This window comes from Pinus tabuliformis, chromosome 9 (genome assembly GCF_031772625.1).
Source record: "Pinus tabuliformis cultivar Carrire ecotype Pingquan chromosome 9, CPIR1, whole genome shotgun sequence".
NCBI lineage: Eukaryota > Viridiplantae > Streptophyta > Pinopsida > Pinales > Pinaceae > Pinus > Pinus tabuliformis.
This window is the reverse complement of record NC_142307.1, coordinates 79,823,486-79,848,860: the sequence shown is the minus strand read 5'-3', so window position 1 is coordinate 79,848,860 and position 25,375 is coordinate 79,823,486. Positions and strand designations below refer to the sequence as shown.

At 39.2% G+C, this 25,375-nt stretch overlaps 1 protein-coding gene and 1 pseudogene across 5 annotated transcripts in view; both read right to left on the bottom strand.

Moving 5' to 3' along the window:
* Nucleotides 1-20,023, bottom strand: part of LOC149147201 (mitogen-activated protein kinase kinase kinase YODA-like) — a 133,391-nt gene extending 113,368 nt beyond the window's left edge. For 2 of the 5 annotated variants that reach the window (XM_089439098.1, XM_089439101.1), the window contains exon 1: nucleotides 19,451-20,022. The gene's annotated coding sequence lies outside the window, so the exon portion shown is untranslated. Of the gene's footprint in view, nucleotides 1-18,781; nucleotides 18,925-19,417 lie in introns of all 5 variants that reach the window. The other 3 variants (XM_089439099.1, XM_089439102.1, XM_089439100.1) reach the window with 3 other exon arrangements.
* A 3,571-nt stretch (nucleotides 20,024-23,594) lies between these two features.
* On the bottom strand, nucleotides 23,595-24,678 carry LOC149147200 (aspartyl protease family protein 1-like; annotated as a pseudogene).
* Nucleotides 24,679-25,375: the final 697 nt, after the last annotated feature.

Here is a 25,375-nt window from a genome sequence, read left to right as displayed (position 1 = left end):
CTTAGGTTGATGAGATCAAGACTTACAGTTTGAGATATGTGATGATAATAGGTTTTCCTAAGATCAACACTCTAGGTGATGAGGTAGGACCTCTCAAAGAAGCCCTATGTAATGCTTTAACACTTCCTAAAGCCTCTTTGTTCCCTTTGAGAGACGTAAGAAAGACTTGCGCTAGACCTCGGATTTTATCAATAATCATGGGAAGAAATACTTCTAAGGTATTCAGTAGGTCAAGGAAAGGGAGGAGAAAGGGTTTCTTATGATTTATTCCAACAAATACTATGCTCATACAACCCTCGAGAAAGTCCTTTAATCTAGGAGAAGCAAGCTAGGGTTTCCCTTCTAGGGCACACCCAAGGCAAAAGATTTTATGGTTAAGGAACCGTCAGAAATCCACCAAACTTGGAGATCCTCTAGGCAAGGCCCTAAGGAACAGTCTTGTCCTCGCGGAATCATAAAATTCACTCTCTAAAGGAATTTGCTTGATGCCCTGGCCTAGCCGTTCTAGAGAAAGGGGCCAAAAATTTGAGCAAGAGAAAATATGGAGTAGAGAGGGGTTGACCACCAAGTGCCTAGTCCTTTGGGCTATGGAGTCGTAGATGATTCTAAATTGGCCAAAATCATCCTTAAGGAGGCTAAAGATTGACTCCCTAGCAATCAACCTTTAACATTTACCCACTCAAGATTTATGGAGTTTTATGGAAGAAAGTCAAATTTGTATCAACTAGGAACATTCATCATTTGCCTTACAATGAGTAATACATGCAATTGCGAACCAAATAGCTTTCCAAAAATTATTTTCAATAATTAGGGCACAATAGCATTAACCTAGTTGCAACAATTGCACACATTAGACATTATTCCAAGAAAATATTCAATAAGCAACAACCCTTACAAGATGACAATATGATATATCCATCCATAAATCAAGAGATAGCTCCAAAGAAGATCAAAACTTTCAGTTCCAAATGTCAAAATGCATCAAAGAATCTCCAATAGCTTCCAAAGAAAAGTGTGAGTTCTTTTACAATAGAAGAATCCAAGTCTCTCACAAATAAAAGTGAGTTTTGTTTATATGAGTCTCACTAAGTCGATTTAGCCTAATTCGCCCCTAAAACATTAAAATAATGGGCAAGAAACAAGCCTTGGTCACAAGCCAAACAAATAGCCTTCACAAATTATAAATTAGCCATCCAAGTGCTAGCCAAATTGATGATGTCATATTGATGTAGGGTTGTTGGAGGGCCACGTTGAGTCCTCTTTGTGCCAAAATGTGAGAGAGGGCTCTATAAATCTTGAACAAGGGGATGACCCCTTAGTCTCCATGCAAGTCATCATGTGGGGCCCCAAATTGGGTTTTGGGCACAAAAACTAATCTCGTGGGTCTCCTAAGGACAGAGAAGCTTGTATTGCTCCAATAATGAGGGCTCTGACGATGGCCTTGCCCTCCCTTGTCTCAAGGGTGAGACAAACCTCCTATGGGCCTTGAATCAACTACCATAATATGTTAAGCCAGTCAGGGCACACTAGTCCTTATGGGGCAATAAGCAAAGTACTGAAAGTGATGAAGGTGCCCATGGCATGAAATGTTGCTCTAACACGTGATGGAGTCCCATGTCTCTCAACACATCCCCGAGGAGTGTCAATATGATAGTGTTAAAATTGGCAACTAGGGCCAAACTCCACCTTGGACAGCTCATATGATGGAGATGATATTTTTATTGGATTCCTCTTTCCAAGAGGTGCAGGATTGATCTAAGTTCACCTCATTCTGACAAGTATAAATGGAATTATGAATTTATTTCTTCTATGGACAAATTGTCAAGGTCAGCCATAACTCTAATGTAGGCTCATGAAGCCCAACAGACGTGTCTCTTCACCCTTAACGTTGTGTACATATAGAGGAGTCATTTTCCTCATTTGGTCACTCATAATCACACATATTTCTCTCTCTACATCTGATTGGGTCATACAAAATTACATGCAGCCTGTTCCTCTCCACACGTGCAAAGGTTTGTCTAGAATTTCTATTCTCTGCATTGACTGAATTGCAGCAACTTTGACCAGTGTTGACCGGGTAACGTTTGACTGCGTTTTTTGTGGGAAATTCTCTGTTTGGGCAAGCCACATATTCTAGTACAGAAATCGAGATTTTCTTAGCATGTTGACCAATGTTGACTGCAACCCTTTGACCACAAAAAATTGACTATGCGTTGACCAAGTTTGACCAGAGTTTTCAAGACTATTTGCGCTGATTTGGACTATCCCTGAAGGCCAAGTTGACTGGGTTTGACCAAGGTGAATTGGAGGAGAATTTCTGCTAGTTTGACCAGCGTTGGCTTTCTAGTTAGGGCATCATGTTCAGTGCAGTTTGACTAGACTGTTTTGACAGTCTTTGGACAAGTAAATTTTGTATATTGTACTCTCTTTATGCCGAACTTTTGAAGAATAATAAGAAGATTTTATCAAAGGGTTTTCCCCACATTTGGGTTTTTTCCCTGGCATCCACCAAATATTGTGTCCTCTTATCTTGGCTTGTCTTCTACTTATTGTTTATGTTCTATCTGCATTTACCATCAATGTTAATGTGATTGCTAATCCGGAAATTGATATGGGCTAATAAGAAAAATTGAAGTACATTGCTCTTAAGCATAGAACATACCATTCTTATCTAAAATTAACATGGTATCAGCGTTGAGGTGAAGACAAAGCCCAAGCAAGAGTGAGAAAAGAAATCAGTGAGATTTGTTGGACAAGAACAAGATTCAATGGCCTCCTCATCTTACTTCAAATCTGATGACAAGGTCAATGATAAATCTGATTAGCATGCATGGAAGATGTCTCTTGATTTGACTTTGGAGGAGCATGATGTTATGGACTATGTGCAGGGAAAGATTGTTGAACCTCCTTCAAATGCATTGGCTACCGCTAAGACAAAGAACAAGAGAGTTGAAGTCAAAGCTAAAAAGGTCATCTGGGATTCTATTCATAAGCATTTAGTTGCTTACATCTCTGATTTGGGCACATCTACGGAGATGTATGACAACTTGGTTAGCATGTTCAAAGCTAACAATGCAAACCAAGTCCTCTTTCTCAAGAACAAGTTGAAAGACATAAAGAAGGGAAGAGGACAAAATATCCAATCCTACTTCATGAGCATTACCGAAATCAAAATGATCTTCTTTCAATTGGAGAAATTCTTGCTAACAGGGAGCTCACTCTCATTGCCCTCATGAATGGGATGTGTTCAACACTACTATCCTCAACAATGACTGGATTCCAGGTTTTGATGAATTGTTGACTAGATGTACTCAAGAAGAAACAAGGATGACAGAAAGAGACATACCTTCAAATAGGAATGGTCCTACTGCATTCTCCGTTCATGCTAAAAAGAAGAACAATGCAAGTTCAAAGAAACAATGTCAATGAAGACCGGAATTCAAAGATGGAAGAAAGGGTAGATGCTTCATTGAAACAGGTTTGGCCACTATGCTAGGGAGTATCCTCATAGAAGGGATACACCTCGACATGATGACAACAACAACCGCAACAATTTCAGGGGCAACAACAATCAAAGGAATGGCGGGTTCAACAACAAAGGAAAAAGGAATGCTCCCGCTACTCAACCTGGAAATGGTCGACCTCCCAAAAGATCAGGAAACTCTAGGTATGATGAATCTAGTGTTGTACATAACAAGCAAAAAGAATTTTATCTTATATTTGCCCTCTCTACTACCTCTCCTTCGAATACCTTGGGAAATTGGTTGATTGATAGTGGTGCCTCAAGGCACTTCATTGGGTATAAAGAGGCTCTTTCAAATCTGATAGAAAAGGATACAAATTTGGAAATCATTCTTGGAGACAATGCCACCTATCCCGTGAAAGGAGTTGGTAATGTTACCCTTCAATTGAATCAAGGCAACACCATTCACCTACAAGAAATACTATACGTAACTAATGTACAGAAGAACCTGGTACCTATCTCAACAATGGAGGAAGAAGGATTCAAGATGGCATTCATTGATGGAAATGGACGTGTTTGGAAAAGAAATTTCAAAGAAGCATTTACTCTTGGATTCAGGGTTGACAACCTATATCAAGTCGGAGGAAGTCCATTGGGAGCTATGTCTTGCGACACATCTCTTCAATCCAAATTATGGCACCGGAGGTTTGCTCATCTACATTATAAGGCTTTACCCAATGCAAGGAAGATGGTGACAAATATGCCCGAATTTAAAGTAGAACATGAAGGTGTTTGTCAAGGATGTACCGAAGGAAAACATACAAGGGGACCATTCCCCTCAAGTGATAGCAAGACTACAGACATCTTGCAATTGGTTCATTCTGATCTATCTGGTATGTTGCCCGTGACATCTTTGGGAGGATATTCATATTATGCTATCTTTGTGGGTGACTTCTCTCGCAAAACTTGGATTTATTTCTTGAAGAAGAAGAAGTGTTCACATGGTTCCACTCTTTCAAAACCTTGGTTGAAAATCAAACAGGGAAGAAGATCAAAATATCGAGGACCGATAATGGAATCGAATATGAATCAAATGAGTTCAATAATTATTCAAAGAAGCTGGCATTAAGAGGGAGACTACTACCGCATATACTCCTAAGCAAAATGGTGTTGCTAAAAGGAAGAACCGTTCTATTATAGAAGCCACTCATGCCATGCTTCATGATCAAGGCCTTCCGAAGTTCCTATGGGTAGAAGTTGCCAACATTGTCATCTATGTTCAAAATAGATGCCCTCATCAAGCATTGGATTCCAAAACTCTCAAAGAAGTTTTAACTGGTAAGAAACCTGATGTTTCTAATTTTAGAATTTTTAGTAGCCCCGTGTATTTTCATGTGCTGAAAGAAAAGAGAAGCAAATTGGATGCATCTAGGAAGAAAGGAACATTTGTGGGTTACAGTGAAACATCAAAGGCATATATAATCTATGCCCTTGGTCAAAGAGAAGTGAAAATAAGTCATGATGTCACCATCGATGAAGATGATGTTGCCCTTGGGATGATTAGAAACCTTCCTATTCCAAGGAAGGACAAAGAAGCAAATAGAGGAAAGCAGGGAGAACCGCAGGATGAGCCGATGCCCGATGTTGAAGAACCGATGGATCCCACTGATCCACCTCCCCGTGAGCCCTCCTCAAAAAGGAGACCCTCATGGCTCAGGGACACTCTCGAAGATGTCGAAAGACATATTACACCAAGGGAGACATTTTGTGAAAGTAAGAAGTCGAATAGGTATCAAGGGTACTTAGCTGCCATGAGCACCATTGTTCAAACTAAGCCTTACACATTTGAAGAAGTTGTGAAGCACCAAGTTTGGAAGGATGCTATGAACGAAGAGTATGAGTCAATTATGAGGAATGATGTCTGGGATGTGGTCCCTAGACCCAAGGACAAATGTGTTATCACCTCGAAATGGCTCTACAAGATCAAGCATGGAGCTGATGGAAGTGCTGAAAAGTTCAAGGCCAGGTTTGTTGCTCAAGGCTTCTCTCAAAAGGAAGGTGCGGACTATCATGAGATATTTGCGCTAGTTGCCCGATATACCACCATCTGTTCGATCATTGCCCTTGTTGCCTCACAAGGATGGAATTTACATCAAATGGATGTCAAGACCGCCTTCTTGCATGGCTCACTTAAGGAGGAAGTCTATGTTGAACAACCCAAGGGGTTCGAAGTTCAAGATCGGGAGACACATGTATGCAGGTTGAAGAAAGCCCTCTACGGGTTGAAGCAAGCTACTCGAGCTTGGTATGAGAGGATCGATAGCTACTAATGAAGTTGGGTTTTACAAGAAGTGAAGTTGATTTGGACCTTTACTTTAAGGTTGAAAATAATACACCTCTCATCTTGGTACTTGATGTGGACAATCTCTTTCTGACATGTGCAGACCCTCTTATTTATCAATGCAAGAAGGAGTTGGCTTCCGAATTTGAGATGAAGGACCTAGGATTGATGCACTACTTCCTAGGCTTGGAGGTCTGGCAAAAGCCAAGTGAGATGAAGCACCTTGAAAGATTTAAGATGGTGGGTTGTAAGACCGTGACTACTCCGATGGAACTTAACTTCAAGAAGTTATGAACAAGTGTTGCTTGGCCCAATTTGGGAAATCCTTCTGAGTATCATCAACTCATGGGGGCCCTGATGTTCTTGGTGAAATCTCATCCGTACATATGTTTTGCAGTGATTACATTGAATCAATTCATGGTCGAGCCTCATCACATACATTGGATTGCTGCCAAGAATCTCTTAAGATATCTCCAGGGCACGATCACTTATGGATTGAGATACACTACCAGGAATTTGAGGCTCCGTGGTTATTCTAATGCTAACTAGGGTGGCAATCTGGTGGATCGTAAGAGCACATTAGGATGTTGCTGCTATTATGGCATCCTATGAAATTGTTTCGTTGAGGAAGCTCTTTAGTGAGTTGTTTGGGCATGTGCTGGATATCACCGTGATCTACTGCGACAACCAAAGTGGGATTTGTCTTTCTAAGAATATCATGTTTCATGACCGCTCCAAGCATACTGATATCAGGTAACACTTTATCTGGGATATGGTAAAACAAGGAGCAATAAGGCTCCATCACACTGGAACTGCTGAACAGGTCGCAGATATTCTTACGAAGCCCCTCGGGAAGGTCAAATTCTTAACCTTCCGTGAACGACTCGGAGACGTGGAGGGACCCTCTTATGAGGGTCCCATTTGAGTTGGATATTGAGCTCTGGGAGCTCCGGGAGGCTTGGGGTAATTCTTGGAGCTATGAGCAACCATAGGGTGAGTGGTTCACCTTCCCCTAGTGGTGCGCTGTGTACAGGGTGAGTGGTTCACCTTCCCCTATGATACCCCATGATGGTTGATATATGCATAGGATGAGTGGTTCACCTTCTCCTGCCAATACATCCTACCCATGCAGTCTGGGACTCATGGGAAGTACCTCTCATCTGGCCAATGAGTTGGGAAATGAGGATAGGGACCATAGTACTACCAATGGATGCATCATGTACTACCATACTCCCTATGTTAGGATGTTTGATATTGATCTGGGATCAATGGAGACTGACTTCGGGTCAGTGGAGAGTGGTATGATACACTCTCGATCATTTCTTCTTCATTATTTCTTCATGGTTCAGCAGAGGAGAGCAGAGCAGGGATGACCGAGATGGTCCGGATTGTCAGATGGTTTGGCAGGTGGAGTTCTCCCTAGTTGAGAGGGAGTGTTAAAATTGGCAACTAGGGCCAAACTCCACCTTGGACAGCGCATGTGATGGAGATGATATTTTTATTGGATTCCTCTTTCCGAGATGTGCAGGATTGATCTAAGTTCACCTCATTCTACCAAGTATAAATGGAATTATGAATTTATTTCTTCTATTGACAAATTGTCAAGGTCATCCAAAACTCTAATGTAGGATCATGAAGCCCAACAGACGTGTCTCTTCACCCTCAACGTTGTGTATATATAGAGGAGTCATTTTCCTCATTTGGTCACTCATAATCACACATCTTTCTCTCTCTACATCTGATTGGGTCGTACAAAATTACAGGTAACCTGTTTCTCTCCGCATGTGCAAAGGTTTCTCTGGGATTTCTGTTCTCTGCATTGACTGAGTTGCAGCGAACTTTGACCAACATTGACGGGCAGTGTTTGACTTCGTTTGGCTGCATTTTTTGTGGGAAATTCTCTGTTTGGGCAAGCCACATATTCTGGCATAGAAATCGAGATTTTCTTAGCATGTTGACCAAAGTTGATTGCAGCCCTTTGACCACAAAAAGTTGACTGTGCATTGACCAAGTTTGACCAAATTTTTCAGGACTATTTTGGGCTAATTTGGACTGTCCCTAAAGCCCGAGTTGACTGGGTTTGATCGAGCTAAATTGGAGGAGAATTTCTGTTGGTTTGACCAACATTAACTTTCTTATTAGGGCATCCTGTTGGGTGCAGTTTCGCTGGACTGTTTTGACAGTGTTTGGGCAAGTAAATTTTATATATTGTACTCTCTCTGCGCCGAACTTTTGAAGAATAATAAGAAGGTTTGATCAAATGGTTTTCCCCACATTGGATTTTTTCCCTAACATCCACCAAATATTGTGTCCTCTTGTCTTGGCTTGTCTTCTGCTTATTGTTTATGTTCTATCTGCATTTACTAACAATGTTAATGTGACTGCTAATCTGGTTTTTGATATTGGGCTAATAAGAAAAATTGAAGTAAATTGCTCTTAAGCATAAGAGCATACCATTTTATCTAATATTAACAGATAGTCTAGTGGGCTTGGGCCCAATTAAGTTGCCCAACCCATGATGAAACCACCTGCCAATTACATATAAGATCCAATGCGCTTCCTCACCATCAAGTACAATAATTCATTAGTGCATCTAAGTGAACCAAGCTTGTTAATCAAGGGCACATTGAGACTTCATAATGGGCTTCCCTTCCAAATTTAGGGTTTTACTCTTATAATATTGTTACCTCCCTATTAAGTGTTCTCATCCCCTACGGGGAAAGACAAGTCCAAAGTACATCATCTGATTGGTAGGGGTCATGTCAATAATGATGAGATGGATGGGGGCATGAGGATCTCAAATCCAAATGCCATGGGTTCAAGGATGGTAATGATGAGGGATGTCCATATATTTGGGTATTTAGATGTAGGAGGAGGCAATTGTGGATACAAGAGTTACCCCAACATTTCTTTTTCCATCCTTCTTCATTAGCCTTTTTCCTTTTTTTAATTTTTCTTTGTATTACTGCTTGTGGCTCCAAGAGATGAGAGTATGTTGCATATGATGTAAGCAATTATTACCCCCTTAAGGTGGGACAGTTCATCGGCCACCAGGGATTGGGACATGCATGGGTGGATTGGGACGTGCATGGGTTCCTTAATGATGTGGGGGCACTCATGGGGCCCTAGGAATCAGGGTGATGGCCATGATGAATGGGTAGACCTCATGTTTGGCTTTTGTCCACGTTCTATATTAAATGTCTCGACCATCTTTTGCAATTTTTGATATTCGTTTCTTTTGTTTCTTGCTTGTGACCATGATATGCTTTTAACATTCTTTTAGCTGCATCAACCTCCGAGGAAACATTTCCAAGCCCGACCCAAACATGTGGACAAGGGGACGGGTTGTACCAATGCCTTGTGGACCTAGTGGTCATGCAGACCCAAAGAGGGAAAATGATGAAATAGGGCTTGTAATGAGTCAAGGGGAGTGAAAAATGTGAAATGGGAAAACGGGACCGCGCTACCCCGATTAGTAGTGCCCTTCCTAAAGTCATAGCCCAATAAGGGAGATCCCACAAGAATAGGATTAAGGATTAACCCCCAATTTAAGGTGAGAGAACACAACTATAGTCAAACCCTTCCTTCTTCCAAGCCACCCAATATTCCATGCCGAATATGCCCAGGGAAAAACAAGAATAAGCACCTGATTGTACAATGAAAAACATACCTTTACAATCAAATTGGCCACCTTCTAACATATTCTCTCGATAGATGGGCGAAGGGACATATGACTGATTAAGGGAGTGGAGATCAAATGGCATAATACATCAACTACTCTGTTGGTTGTCAGGGGTTGTTGGTTGTCAACTGAAGAGATGTCTAGGAGAAAATTTCACATATGGGGTCACCCACTTTTGGTGGGTAGCGGTGTTGAGTGCGACATAAGTCTACTTCCTGCTAAAGCAAAGTATCATAGTCGATCCCCAAGTTGTCGCAGCAACCCGAAGTGCTCTTTCTGTCCTCTACACTCCTGGCCCATGCCAAATTTGTATATCCCTGTAGCCTCACTTCACAACCTGAGTCATATCTCAAGATTCAAACTGTAACCAAATGTACTACGTAGGTACCTCAACACATGCTTTGTTGCAACCCAATGTATCTGCCTCAGCTCGAATACATACTGGCTCAAGGTGTACATTGCAAAGCAACTATTTGGCCTAGTGTTAACTAGGTACATCAAGGATCCAATCAACTGCATGTAAAATGTGGGATTCACCAAACCTAAATTTAAAGCAAAATCAGTCAGCGTCTTCAAATTGGTCACCAAAGGTGTAGCCATGGACTTGCAGTCCATCAAATCTAATTGCCTCAAAATCTGAACAATGTACTTCCCTTGTCTAAGGAAGATCTCATCAAGTCTTTGTCCCACCTCCAATCCCAAGAAATAGTGCATTAGGGCAAGATCCTTCATCTCAAACTCCAAGGCCAATCCCTCTTGCACTCGATGATGAATCTCTCTATTCCAGTAAGAAATAGATCATCCACATACAACACCAAGATCAAAAGATCGCCATCAACAATCATGAGGTAAAGATCAGGATCAGCAACACTCTTGGTGAATCCCAAGTTCATCAAGTATCCATCAAACGTGAAATACCATGCTTTGGGTGCATGCTTGAGTCCGTACAAAGATTTCTTCAATCTGCATGGGACTCCTTCCCATGTAGCTCAAAGCCCTGAGGTTGCTCTATGTACACTTCCTCCTCAATCACACCATTGAGGAACGCAGTCTTTACATCCATCTAATGTATCTTCCAACCCATAACTGAAGCAAGAGAAACAATAGTTCTAATAGAAGTGTACCTGGTGACTGGAGCAAACGTCTCGTCATAGTCCACTCCCTCTTTCTGGGAGAACCCTCTCGCCACAAACCTCGCTTTGTACTTCTCGATGCTGCCATCTGTTGCATGCTTGATCTTATAGATCCACTTGGAAGTCACCATTGACTTCCTTTCTAGTCTCAGAACCATCTCCCACACATCATTCTTCATGTGGACTAATACTCCTCCATCATAGCATCCTTCTAAACCTGTTGGTCTAGTGCCTCCTCATAACAAGAAGGTCTAGAATAATTATGTGGCTAATTAATACCATATAGCTAAAGAACCTTTGTGGTCGTCTGCTCTCCCTGAAAGTACCTCTGGGAGTTGCATGCCCCTCTACATCCTGCAAAGTGTCAGTAACATCTCTTGGTAAATCTAACGGCTCTGTTGGCTCCTTCTGATAGTCAAAAGAATGAAGCTCTGGAATAATGGGACCTATACCGGCATCCTTCGAAGCCTCCTGCTCCTCACTATCAATCTCCATGTGAGACTCATATGCCACGACCAGGGATGGATTTGTTAGTAATCTTTACAATCCTCCCTTTCGAACAACAATCACTCTCACAGAGTCTATGCTTGAGCCCTTAGGCCATACAAGAACCTGACCATATACAAATGCAACTTTGTAACCTCTATCCTCCAATACTAATATAGGGAGTGTGTTCTTCTTCAATCTTGGTATGAACAACATATCTCTCATGTGTAGTAAATCTCTGGACTCTAGCTGAAGCGATGTTGATCCAATTCCTTCCACTGTATACTTAGCATTATCTCTAAGTTCCACTTGCCACTCTAAATCCTTTATCAAATTAGTGAGAGAATCTCGAAAACCTATCATGTGCCTAGATGCACCACTATCTACTAGCCAAACATCGCTATTATTAGAAATCGTGCCTGAAAGAGTGGAGATAAAGAAAAATTCCTTTGACTTTTTCTGAGGTGGACGTTCATCATTATCATCATCAACATCGGTTGCTGATGGAAGTTGTTTTCCCTTCCTTTTCCTTTGAGGACACTGGGATGCATAGTGCCCAAAATCATCTCAATTGAAGCTCTTGATCTTTGACATATCCTTCGTCTATTGATTTGGAATGGGAGTAGGTCTTCTACCAGTTCTACTTATCAAACTTCCCAAAATTTCTTTTTCCTTTTCCCTTCCTTGTGTGAATTGCAAGAGCTTGAATTTCTTCATCATGTGGATTCTACAAACTGTTCTTGGACAATAGTCTAGCCTCTTGGACACAATCAACGTTGAGATTTGTAGCTTGGGAGGTACTCCAAACCCTAGGCTATAGGGTTGTGGAGGAATGGGCACACAAATATGTTTATGGGCTTAGAACCCAAGCCTGTGGGCTTTGCACCCAAGCATGTGGGTGTGAAACCGTAAGGAGAATTTGACATGTGATTGATGGATGATAGAGGACCCGGAGAGAAGTAAGGGGCAACGAAAATCATCAAAATCCGAGTTGTGGAAATGAAGATATGAATTTTTGAAATTAAGTGTGGGAAAATTGTCTAGAGAAGTCAAGCCGGCCTTGACATGAGGTGACCCTTTGTTGGACTAGACGTTGCCCTAAAAGAATATAGGCTATAGGGTTGTGGAGGAATGGGCACACAAATATGTTTATGGGCTTAGAACCCAAGCCTGTGGGCTTTGCACCCAAGCATGTGGGTGTGAAACCGTAAGGAGAATTTGATATGTGATTGATGGATGATAGAGGACCCGGAGAGAAGTAAGGGGCAACAAAAATCATCAAAATCCGAGTTGTGGAAATGAAGATATGAATTTTTGAAATTAAGTGTGGGAAAATTGTCTAGAGAAGTCAAGCCGACCTTGACATGAGGTGACCCTTTGTTGGACTAGACATTGCCCTAGAAGAATATATAAATTAAGGTGATTATGGAGGCATTAGTTACACATCCAAGAAAGTAAAGCACATCAAGAATTCACTAATCTAGCCACAGATGGGAAGGACACTTAGCGAAGGAAGAAGGGGGCGGGTTTTGCATCTTTCCTTGATTGTTTTGTAGTCTAAGTTCAAGGGCAGGAGGTCGCAAACTAGAAGGTGAGAAAAGGACCAATTTTGTACACATGATAAGGGTCTTTGTCTTATGTTTTGGCCGTAGGGATTAATTGTTGTTGCAAAGGAGAGTTGACCCCTGTTTGGCCTAGAAAAGGTCTACTATCCCAACCGCAGCCACAAAAAGAATAACGCATGTGAACAGAGGGTGGTTTCCTATGGAAACAGGTTCAGATCTCTTATTGTAGCTTAGGTGCCCTGTGGAAGAACCCAAGGCTAAACAAGTGCATTATGAGGGCTAGTGAACTAGACTAGTTGGAGAAGGGAACCGCAGTGTTGGAGCAGGGTTTAGGGTTGTTGTTGGATGCCTTAACTAGAGCTCAAAAGTACACAGAACTTGAGTGCAAGAGGAGCAGAGAAAAGGTATGTTTTTTCTCTTCTTGTTAATGGTGTTTTGCTAGATGGATGAGTATCCAGATTGGACAATTTGGTGAACATCCTATGAACAGTCATCATCAGCACTTACATGTATGTCAAGAGGAGCAGCAAGAGGTTGCAGGACGGTTTGGTCACCCTCTTGAGTTGATGGGACTTGCAAGAGGATAGAGTCCTAGAAGAGGACAGATTGTCAAGGATGTTGTATTGAATGCTCATGGACTATTGGAGGGTTGAGTGAGAGTGGCCCAACTTGGTAGAACAAAGCAGCCTAAAGAACAACATATAGAGGGTTGTATAGGCTTGCTTCAGGCCCTAAGAAACAAGTCTCTTGAAGGACTAAGGGATTGTTAGAAGTAGCAGAAGAAGAGCTCATGGGTTTGATCAGCCAAGAGCAGTTTGTAGCCCTAGACTTGTCTTGTGGAGAAGAACATCTACAACAGAAGCAACATTCCTCCATGCCCTAAGTTCATTGTTGGCGAAGCAACATTCAACAGTGATAGTGGGAAGCCCTCCGGCCCTAAGTGTGTCTTCATCGAGCAGCACATGAAGGCACTAATGGAAAGAAAGTCCCAAAAGGGCTGAGGAGCAACAGTGGGCAGTTGAGAGTTGTTCACAAATGGAGTTGTGAACAACTCGGCCGAAGTCTCACTGTGTTGATGTGTTCAAGGATTAACGATCAGCTAGAGAGCAGGTGAATTCAAGTTCAATGACCTAATGGAGTTGGTTCATTGATAGAGACAGTTTGGAGTTGTTGTAGATCAAGAGCCAAAGGACCGAGCAAATGTGTTCAGGGTACAAACGAGAGGAGCTAAGAGAGCGCGCTACAACAACCAGATGCTTAGAGTATCTTGTTCAGGGTAGATTTATTGTCAAAGCACTGACACCAACCCTAGTTGTCATTGTCTTGTATCAGTGGATGTATGAGAGCCATTATCCCTAGTACGTGAGTCCTAGACTATTGTATTATCAGTTTGTTAATATAACGAAGTTGGGTTGTTGTATAAAATTGTAAAATGTTGTGCATGTGTTGATTTACTGTTGTATATTGTTTCGTTGTTGCATAGTAATCTTGTTGTGATACTTGGATTAGTAGCGTCAGTGATTTAAGATTCTATCCTAGAGTCCAGTATCGTGGAGAAACAGCAATCAAACCATAGCTTATCAAACTTGAGCAGATTTTCTCGTGCACAAATTCCCTGAACAAATGGATCCCATGAGGAAGGGAATCCATTGAGAGTCATTGTAACAAGTTTTGTATCATTAATAGAATCTTCAATGGCTTTAAGCTCATCTCTCAACTGAGAGACTCTCATAAGATAGAAAACAACAAAATTTGATCTAGACATCATAACAATTCGAAATCGATGCCTCAAGGTTAGTTTCCTGCTAGTGTTGCTACTCTCATACAATCCCACCAAAGCACCATACACTTCTTTGGCAGTCTTCAAACCAGCAACATGAGGAATCAAGTGATCCTTTATGGAATCTATCAAGATTCTCTTAGCCTTGGCTTCATCCTTCTTATACTTGGCTTTCTCCTCAGCACCCTCTAGCTCTGGAATGACTTTCTCCACATGATCTTGAAGCTCATTTTCTTCCAAGATAAGAAGTATCCTGGTCTTCCAAGATCTAAAATTGGTGGCACCATCCAACATCTTCGACTCTGAGACTTGGTTCCATTTTGACAAGAGATCTAAAAACCAATCAAGTTGTTGAATACTTGGTCTCTAAGGCTGACTTCAATGGTTGCTCTTTCAACAAAGCTTCGATACCATGTTGAATTTTCTACAAGATATAGAGTAGATACAATTTTCTGCCAGAAAATTACTTCCTAATGATTTTCACACAATATTCTTATGCCATTGATATCATTGAGCAATTGCACTTCAGAAAATATCAACAATAAAGATCATAAAAAGGCAACCATGAACAAAGACAATAATTTTACCCTAGGAAACCCAACCCTGGGAGAAAGCCTAGCTACTTTTATTTTAGGAGAAATTATTCTTCAACAAGGTTTACAAATCAGCAATTTGTCTAGAAATTTGTGCCAATATCCAAGTCAAAATACTATTCAAACCTAGCCAACACTTTAGCAAGTCAATGTTGGTCAAACTAGCTTAAATATCATAATTTCAACACTGGTTAACAACCCAATCAAAACAAGATTGCGGTCAATTGCGGCCTAATCTGAGATAAAACAGCTCAGTCAACACAAGTCAAACTCGATCAAAACAAAGGCCAAATCAGCTCAATCAAGATGGTCAAACTTCTTTGCTTTCTCCACACGTGTAGTTGTCTAAGAGGGATAAGAATTATGGAGAAAACTTGCACTTCGTTAGGGTCGAAATGAGGCATCACAATGTCTATTTATACAAGTCAAATGGGGGTGTGACAGCCCAAGAGACACACCTCTTCATAAGTTGGCCGAATTGAATGCTTCCTGCATCGACCTGTCTTTTTAATATAAATTTTGCCTAATTAATCTAGTTTGACTTGGAGAACTTTAAGCAAAGCGGGAATACCTCTTGATGCTACACAAAATCAATAGATATCCTTGTGCAACTGTGGTAGAAATTTCAAAATTTGGTTCACTACAATTTCATAGATATGCTCTTTGGAAGTTAGGGTTTATGAATAGTCCTGAAATCAACTTCAAATAGGGCAATATGGCATTTTCACTATAAATTATTTTACGAGATGTTTTAAACCATGAAATATTTATGAGTCAACGGTGAGATCTCTACATACATGTGGCAAAGATTTCAGACTTTGGTTCGCTATAATTTCGGAGATATGATCCGAGGAAGTTAGGGTTCCTGAATGGTCATGAAATCTGCTTCAAATAGGTTAGCTTGGCATTTTTGCTATAACTTTTTATGAGATGTTACGGACTATAAAATCCTAAATAGGATTATAGAGACAAGATCTCTAAGTACCTCTTGTTGCAATTTCAAACTTTGGTTCACAATAATTCTAAAGATATGCCCTATGGAAGTTAGGGTTACTAAAATAGTACTTAAATCATCTTCAAACAGGTCAGTCTAGCATTTTTGTTATAACTTATTTTCTACGACTTTTTACACTGTGAAAAATTCAAAGATCCCAGGAGACATACAAAAGTATCTTACAAAAGTATCTTGAGTAAAAATTTCATAATCAAATTTGCAAAATTGGATATTTGTCATGTTGTACAAGTTTGATCTTGGGAAGAGGCCATAAACAACAAGTTTTGGGAGAAGCAGACCTGCTGAAGGCAAAAGCAGCAAGCAAACCTAGTGAAGGCTAAAGCAACAAGCGAGCCTAGTGAAGGCAAAAGCAGCTAACAAGCCTAGTGAAGGCAAAAGCAGCTAACAAACCTAGTGAAGGCAGAAGTAACAAGCAGACTCAGTGAAGTAGGTTGGTGCCTACAAATCTTGTAGCAAATGAGAACGGTGTATCTTGTATCTTAGTGCCTACAAAGTTTGTATCAATAGGTCAGTGCCTACAAAGTTTGTATCAATAGGTCGGTGCCTACAAAGTTTTGTTATAAAGAAATTTTCATTTATATCTTGTTTTAAATATGTGAGATTGTTTTTTTATGGTTCATAGAACGTTTAAATAAGCAAGAAATTGCCTTATACTAATTAACACCCCCCCCCCCCCCCCCTCTTAGTGTAAATCCAACAGTAATAGGGTGAGTGACTCCAACTTATGTAATGGGTGGATTAGAGTAAAATTTAACTTATTTATAAGTTTTGTGTCTAAAACCTAAGATATAATTTGATGGGGTGGCATCAGTGTTAGAAATATCAACAATTATTGCATTAAGGGACACATTCTACAGCTTAGATGGGGAGGCAAGCAATAAGCACCCCACTACGCAACATTAATGAAAATATGTGTGGCTATAAATGTTGCAAATATCTTTGATTTCTCTCGGTATTTCTATTCTTTTCTAGGTTTTTCAAGTTGCCATTTTTTCTAAGTTTTTCAAGTTTCCAAGTTTTTAAGGTCCAAGTTTACACTTGTCGAAACTTTCCCCAATATTTATGATAAGTTGTGATCACATCCTAATACTTATTTATATCTATACTTGTTGACTGATGGAGATAGACCTCTATGTTTTTTATGTTTGTATATGATGCATAAAAAATAAATAAAAATGGCTACAAAACTCGAATATGCACCTTTTTTTGCCATGCATCAAAAAGGAAAGAGAAAATTGCTAGCTGCACTAAAGACTAGAATCATTTAAAAAACATATGGAACTACAAATACTAATATGAGCAAGACTAAGGAAAACAAGAAATTCTTGACAATATAAAGAGGTGATGTGTTTGAAACTAAAATCGTGAAATTAAAATGAAATGGAGGAACAAAGATGGTTCACATCAATATGAATATGTAAAGCACTGAAAACCATTTGTCATGGAACCAGAGGACAGATGACTGCTTGCCAAAAACACAATAAAGAGGACTAAAGATGTTGTATCTGAAGCTAAAAGTAGTAAATTTCAAACAAGAAACAGAAAAACATCTATAACAAACAAAGTGGTACACAAATGTCAACATGTCTAAGAACCAAATATCAAGCAATTTAATACAAGAAATAAAACAATGAATGATTTTAATGGCAGCAACAACAAGAAGCCAGCAAATGAAATCACTCAAATAACAAGAAGTTTTTCCATTGAAATAATCTTCGTTAAATGATTTCATTCACAACTTGTTCTTCTTCCTAAAAGAGCACAATGGACCCATTAGATGGGTATCTTTTCACTATTATGATCTCTTTAGCCCCTAATGATAACTAACCTAAAAGCCCCGGGGCAGCTCAATTGGCGATGGTCGTGTTATGTGAAAGGAGTTTGGAGATTCAAATCACCTTGATTCATATGTGCCTACAAAAGGGCATACTTAGGCACCTAGAGGTTATAGTGATAGCGGTTGGAGTTGACCCAGTGTCACACAAGTACGAGACCACCCCACTTGTCGATTCCTCTAGATACAAAAAAAAATGATAATTAGCCTAAAGTGTTTGAATTATTGGTGTAATCTGTACACATGTGGACACAACACATTATATGCATCATTCCATAATTATCGTTAAGTCTGTAGTTTATTTCATTTATCATATACTAAGTTTATGGTGAAGGCCACCATAGTGAAACATGAAATGTAGGCTCAATAACCCTCTTGGTGTGTGTGCCCCTATTTGGGGACCCATAAACTTCTCTTTAAGGGGCATCTTGCTTAAAACATGTATAAATACACAACTCAAGCTCATTGTTGTCTCATTCTTTTCTTCTTCTTTATCTAAAATACAAAGCGTTGTAAGGCTAAAGACAATTAATTTGCCATTCCCACTTGTGATCAGCATCTTTCTCTTATATGCACTTGTGTATTTCTGTTTTCGGCACTTGCACGTTTTTTGAGTTTCTCGAGCACATTAGATGTCTCTCTTGCACATTTTTTTGAGTATCTTTCTCTTAAATGCACTCGTGTATATCTGTTTTCGGCGCTTGTACATTTTTTGAGTTTCTCGAGCACGTTATATCTCTCTCTCTAGCCCACTTGAGGAGGCTGCTCCGATTCTTCTGTCGACCCTTATAAAACACAAATACTTGTTTTTTGCTATGTTTGGTGTCAAAAAAATATGTAGATTTTGGGTAGACGTCAAATTTAACATCATGCACTGTATGATACTTACAATTATTCATCACAAGGACTATTGCGTCTTATATAGATTGTGATATAGTGAGCAGTTGAAGTATTTTGTCATAAGATGGATTTCTCTTCAAGGCCATGGTAGGACGTCAACTTTCGTCACTGGAAACAGGTAACGGCTCAAGGCTGCATGAACGTTTCACAAGACTGAAGTGAAAGTTTGGAGAATAACGGAAAACAAGAAACCTCTACCAGCACTGAAAGATATATGAATAATGAAGCAAAAACGCTAATATGTGTGTGAAAAAGAAAGAGACGAACCATGTGAATAATGCAAATGCTGGCAATAGTTAAGAAAACAAAATAAAAGACGTCTTCATCTGAAATACACATTGGGTGGAGCCACAGAACTAGAAATGGCCTACAGCAGGCAAATAGCTCTTCATCTGAAGTATAAATACCGAAAAACCCCTGCGTCTACCTAGAGACCTCGAGACCTCGTAATAATTTTCCCGAATTAGCAAACGACCATGTACGTGGCTAGAAAAGGAAGGGTTTGCTCAAAAAACGGCGATGTTTATATAACTGCACTTAAATAGATGGGGATTTCGCACAAAATCAAATTATTGGCATAAACATAACCAACAAAACAAAATATTTTGCATTAAATCCACATTACATCGATTTCATGGCCTCGGCAGAGAACGCTGACCTCAGATTTGAAGTAGTCGACTTCAAAACAACAACTACGAACCGAACCCAACGTCACAAGGGATGAAGGACAGCAAACTTGAGATAAGAAGCCACGCCCAGCATTCATCTCGTAGACAAACAGCAACAAGGAAGACCACCTGTACTGCAACAACTACAGCTCCAGCTACATTTCCTCGAGCAACGACCGCCGGGGCTACTGCCGCCATTGGCCGCAGCCATTCCGTAAAATCCGACCAACGGCCAATCAAACCCCCGTCCCCGCCAAGGTCTGAACCCGGCTGACTCGAAAGACCGGTGTTGCCGTTGCTTCCCCTTCGAAACTTGACTTCTTCGAACCCTTGAAACCCTCGGGACTTCTCATGCTCATTAATAAATGAAATACCAGAATTTTAACAGCAAAATACGAGAGCTTGTACCTGATGTGAAATCGAGGGTTTGTGACAATGAAAAAGCTTTAATACTTCCAGTTCTTAGTCTTCTTAGCGATATAACGCTGGCGCCGCCATGGCAGCTCCACATAAAAGCTTTTGCGGTTTTTCACACATCGCTTTTAACGGACGAGATCAGAAAAAGAAGAGGTAAAGGAAAAGGAAAAAACTCCCAAATGCAGGTGAAATTTGTCTCAAATTCATGATGAAATTCACCGCAAATTGCACGCCATATGAAAGCTCGTACGGTGCTGGCAACCCAAATGAGACCGAAATTCGTGTAAATGAAATGAAGTTTGGCAGAAGAACGCCGGGAAAACGAACGGGCTGCCGGCTGAGGAATATCCGGCAGGCCCAGTTGGCCCATCCGGCGCACGTGCGGAAGGCCCCGCAGATAAATTTTAGTGTCGTTGATGACGTGGTTGGTTATGATTTGAGGCGGCGAACGTGGGACCCACCGACGGTGATTATTCGTGAACCCTCCTACGCGTTGCCGACAGCACTGATCTGGGGAGTGACACCGACTTACGTAATGTGGGTATTGAATGGAGGATTTTTTAGAAGAAGGGAATAATTTGAAGGGATGGAATATGTTACATTGTTTATTTCTAAAAATTTATTGTGAGGTTAAGAATGTAAATGGGTATTATTTGATTTTATATGTGAAATTATCTTTTTTTAGTGTATTTTTTTTTTTAAATTATATTTTTGGTTTCAAAATTTAAGTAAATGTTAATTTTGTTTTTAATTTTAATTTATTTATATTAATATTTATTTTCTCAATATTAGGATATAGCATATTAATCACAGAATGTAAAATATCAATTAAGATTTTATCTTTTGGTAATGTTTATTTACAACATTAAGTTATCAAAACATCTTATAAAGTTACTTGTGGCTTGTATATATAAAAAAATAATTCAATAACTACATATGTCTATCTCGGCTACATTCACCACCATATTGAAATCTAGATAAATCTTATTGCAAAGATAAGGCTCATACCAACTTACCAGTTAAATTGCATGTTAAATTAAATCAATTTTCTTAACTTACCAGTTGGAGGCAGCTCTCAAACTTTATTCTCTTGTGAATCAGGTAAAATCTACTAGCACCAATGCAGTGTGATAGAAGGAAACAACCCTAAGGAGTTTTAACTTTTTAGATGCAAAAAAATGTCTAAAAGGACATGACTAATAGAACAATGTACCTTGGAGATTGGCACAAGATGGGGCAGTGTAAAAATAGAGTTTATATTTGAGTCTATTTGGATTTACTATCAATATGATAAGCAAGAAGGAAACAATTACCCAAATGCAGGAATATATCATATGTTAAATGCGAAATATGGGGTTCACAATACTAAGTTTCTCATAGAGCAAGCAATGGCTAGCATGAAGTCAGAATAGTACTGAATTGTGTGGTGGTTATTATCTCTGTTTTGGAAAACATTTTCTTTACTTGAAATTGAGTTGAGTAGAGATGTTTGAATTAAAGTTGGACTCCAGCACGCTTGTCTAGAATGTCTTTACAGTTGGGATTTGACAAACTGTAAAATTTCACATGAAAACTATTTTTCAAAAGGGGAGAAAGATATTCCTATCTTGTTTGCAACTTCATCTTTGATATTTCTTCTTTCCCACTGATTTAGGACCTCAAACAGAGTTGAAACCATCCTCAAGATTGAAGAGTTGTAGAAGGGATGTTTTGCCTTCTTTTATGTGCTCCTCAACACTCAAGTGCAGCAATGGCAACAAGAATCAAGCATGTCTCTAGACCGAATTGCAATGCTAAAAAAACTAACGGCTAGACACTTCACTTTTGGGAGAGGGTTTTAGTATTGGCTAAGGGGCACCCAAAATTTAAGGTCACTTTCCAACATTAGAATATTTCTGGAAAAACATAGTCTAGTAATCTAGGTAGAATTAAACGGCAACAGGGTTTGAATTGCTTGCAGAGATTGAGGCTCAAGGCTTGCAATTGGCAGCTTGACCATCAAATGGACAAACTTAAGATCAAGTAAAGTCACTAAGATATTAACACATATTTGACTACGTAAATATGTGTTTTTGTGTTTTATAGATGCTTTTTCACTTCAACAACTTTGAATTCAAAAAATAAATAGAACTGTCATTTTTTACCTTGTGTAGAAATTGTAGTAAAATACAACAACCTCATCCTCTATTATTTTCCACATATTCTAGGTTTTTTCACTTCAACAACTTTGAATTCAAGAAATAAACAAAATTGTTATTTTTACCATGTGTAGGAATTGTAGTAAAATACAACAACCTCCTCCTTTGTAATTTTCCACATATGGTATACTCTTTTGATTGATAAAAAGAGAAAAAAAGTTATTTGGCATAGTACATTTTTTAACATCCTTGTGTTTCAAAAATATTAACAATGAAAAAAGATAACATTTGTAATTTGATTCATATAACGGTTAGCTCGATCAATATGAATGATTGTTTTAAAATAGAGCGAGTAATGACGTCTTTGGCTATAGTCTCATTGAGATTTCAGTCAAGAACAATCCAACTAAGTTGAGCCATTGTCTATCTAAATATTGCAGGGAAAAAGGGGGAATGGAATTATCTTTGTTTTCCCTACCAACATCTGAAAGTGATTGGTCAACATGATCATTCATTATCCCTGGTCTTCAATATCCCATGTCTTCCTACACCCGTTTGATAAGATAAGGTGCATCAATAACATTTGTGTTATGACACAAGTAAATAAGCTCCAGCTGAACACTAAATTGGCATCTTGTGTATTCGAGTAATAAATGGCAGCCTAATTTTCCATGAAAAGGGAGAAAATTTATATCGGAAAGACACCCTTTCGGATATTTGCATCACTGTCTATCCTCGTTGCACACGATTTGGATGATTTCTTCCCATGTCTTCAACTCTAGCCTTCTATTGTGCATTATTCTGGTTCCCGTGAGTTGTTGTCTAATGTAGATTGGAAACTCAATCCTTCCTAATCCTTCCTTTAGATAGATTTCTTCTCTTATGTCTTCAACTCCAAGCTTTTGTTGTCCATCATTCCAGTTCCCACAAGTTGTTTTCTAATGTAACTTTTGCTATGTTCTTTGCTAACCCATTATCTTTTGTATCAAGATGGCTTGAAGCTTCCAAATGTTAAGCATCTCAATGTTTGTCTCATAGTCTATTTTTGGAAGCCTTGCAAAAACTCAATCTAGGATTGTAGAGAAGATATTTTACCATGATCTACTTGAAGGTCGACCATACAGGTATATTTGTTCATGTTTGGTTCAATTTGATGCTCTCGACTCATGCAATTAAAGTAATCCAAACCTTCTTTCGTCAGGCCTACATGACTGCAAACAAACAGGAAACAGGTGAATGTAATGCAATTTTCCTTTACGCCTATGTTGGATAGACTCATATGCATTACTTGGAAAAATTCAACCCCAGTTGGGTGCCTACTAGCTAGAAGTCAACCCAATCCACTCCAACCCAACTAGTGAATTATGCATCCCCAACATGCAATGTAGCCCTAGAATTCACCCATTTAGCTTCTCGGCCTCCAATTCTCTCTCCACATCCAAAACCTCGACTTGGTGGACACCATCCTTAGTCTCCACCCCATTAGTCTTGTGCTTCCTCACATCAGCGATAGCCACATCCCTGAACAACCCAATATCAACAGCACCAGACGCCATATGATACCAAGTAGGCCCCATTCTTAAGCCCCAAAAAAATCCTTCTCTTCCATGTCCTTTGCCCTAAACGACAACCAAATCAAACCTTCTAAATTTTCCCCCGCAATCCTTCCTCACATGGTTTCCTTTTGGTCTGAAGTCCCTTTATCTCCAAAGGTAAATATTTTGACAAATGAATTATGAGGGGTGTACATAGAGAAAGAATTTGATACAAGGCCTGATTTATATAAAATATTAGTGACAGAGATAGGTTCAATGCCAAGCCCAAGTAGACCATATGGAGTTGCACCTTGTAGAAATGAGCCTGTTTGTACCTTTCCACACCTACCAAATGCAACAAGTAATGATCAACTCAGTGAATATTTATTTGTTAGTAGCACTTAAAAAAGGGGAAATGCATAGTCATTTCTAAGTCATGCATCACAGTTGTCTTGGAAAAAAATGACGAAACTGGAAAATGCCCTCGTTTTCAACTCTCCTGAACATGAATATTGATATGTCTTCAAAAAAAGCAGATTCATTTAGAACAACAAAAAAACAAAGCATACCCGAAGGTGATACGTGCCTTTGCTATTGTTCCATTCTGAGACCCATTTCCAGGAATAAGATAAAGGATATCCTCCACTAAGTTTCATGAACTGGAAGTATTTTTAGAGACATATGCAATGTTGTATGGGCATTAATCACTATATTTGGAGCATTTATTTTCTAAAACACACATAGTATTATTGCAAGTAACTGACTTGCTTGTCTGTGAGGCTGATGGACTGTAAGTCTGTAAATTGATATTGATATCATGTTGAAATTAGAATTGAATATATATATTAGGTATACAAACATATATGTCTTTTGTTGAGGAACTTCATATCAAGAGAAAACATTAAAGCACAATATATGAAGACAGACTAAACATGCAACAAAAACATTGCCCTTTTCCAACAATCCTCATGGGAATGCAGAACAATTCTTCACAGTTCCCATTGATTCCAGGACGTTTCCAAATTTTTTTACCTCATAGGATGATTTGGAGACCTCCAAACACCCCACAACAGTAAAAAATCTAAGTAGGAAACGTTTCAGGCGTAGAAGCAAGATTGAGCACCACATTTGAGTTGGAACAACACCAGAAAGAGGGCCATTTTGTTGCACTTGTATCCCGCTTCACAAGATATTTGAGTTTTAATGTAATCAAAAATTGTTTTACATGTTGCAATAGCATTGAAGAGGAGTTATTTTTCCTGATAAATAAGAATGCAAGTGCATGTAGCAATTCAAAAAAATGTTATGCTTATGAAAGGAATTTGTCATTATGCCACAATAAATAAGGTTTTAAAAGGCGAATATGTTTCTTATGCCAACCAATTTCAACGTTCAACCCTACAAAACATAGATTGATGAAAAATGATGTTTGTACAAGAATGTATGAGCCTGGTAGTATTAGCACAATCTTCCCAGTTACAGATATGGTGTTCAAATAATTATGATTCCAAGGTGTTACTAGGATGGTGCAAGTTGAAGCGATAATGTGTAATGTAGTTCCTTAAAATTTAAACATTTTGCATTAAACGTGTAACTTTTGCAGTGTTGTGAAACTTGGCACTAGCAAAAAATCGGCATGGTTCATCAACTTGGGAAATAAAAAACAACAACAACAACAACAAAACAAACAAAACAAAATAAAACAAATCAAAAAAATCAAAACAAAACAAATCAAAAAATCAAAACAAAACAAATAAAAAAAACAAAATAAATAAAAATAAAAAATTGGCAACCTAAAAAACTTGGGAAAATTCCAAGATATTTA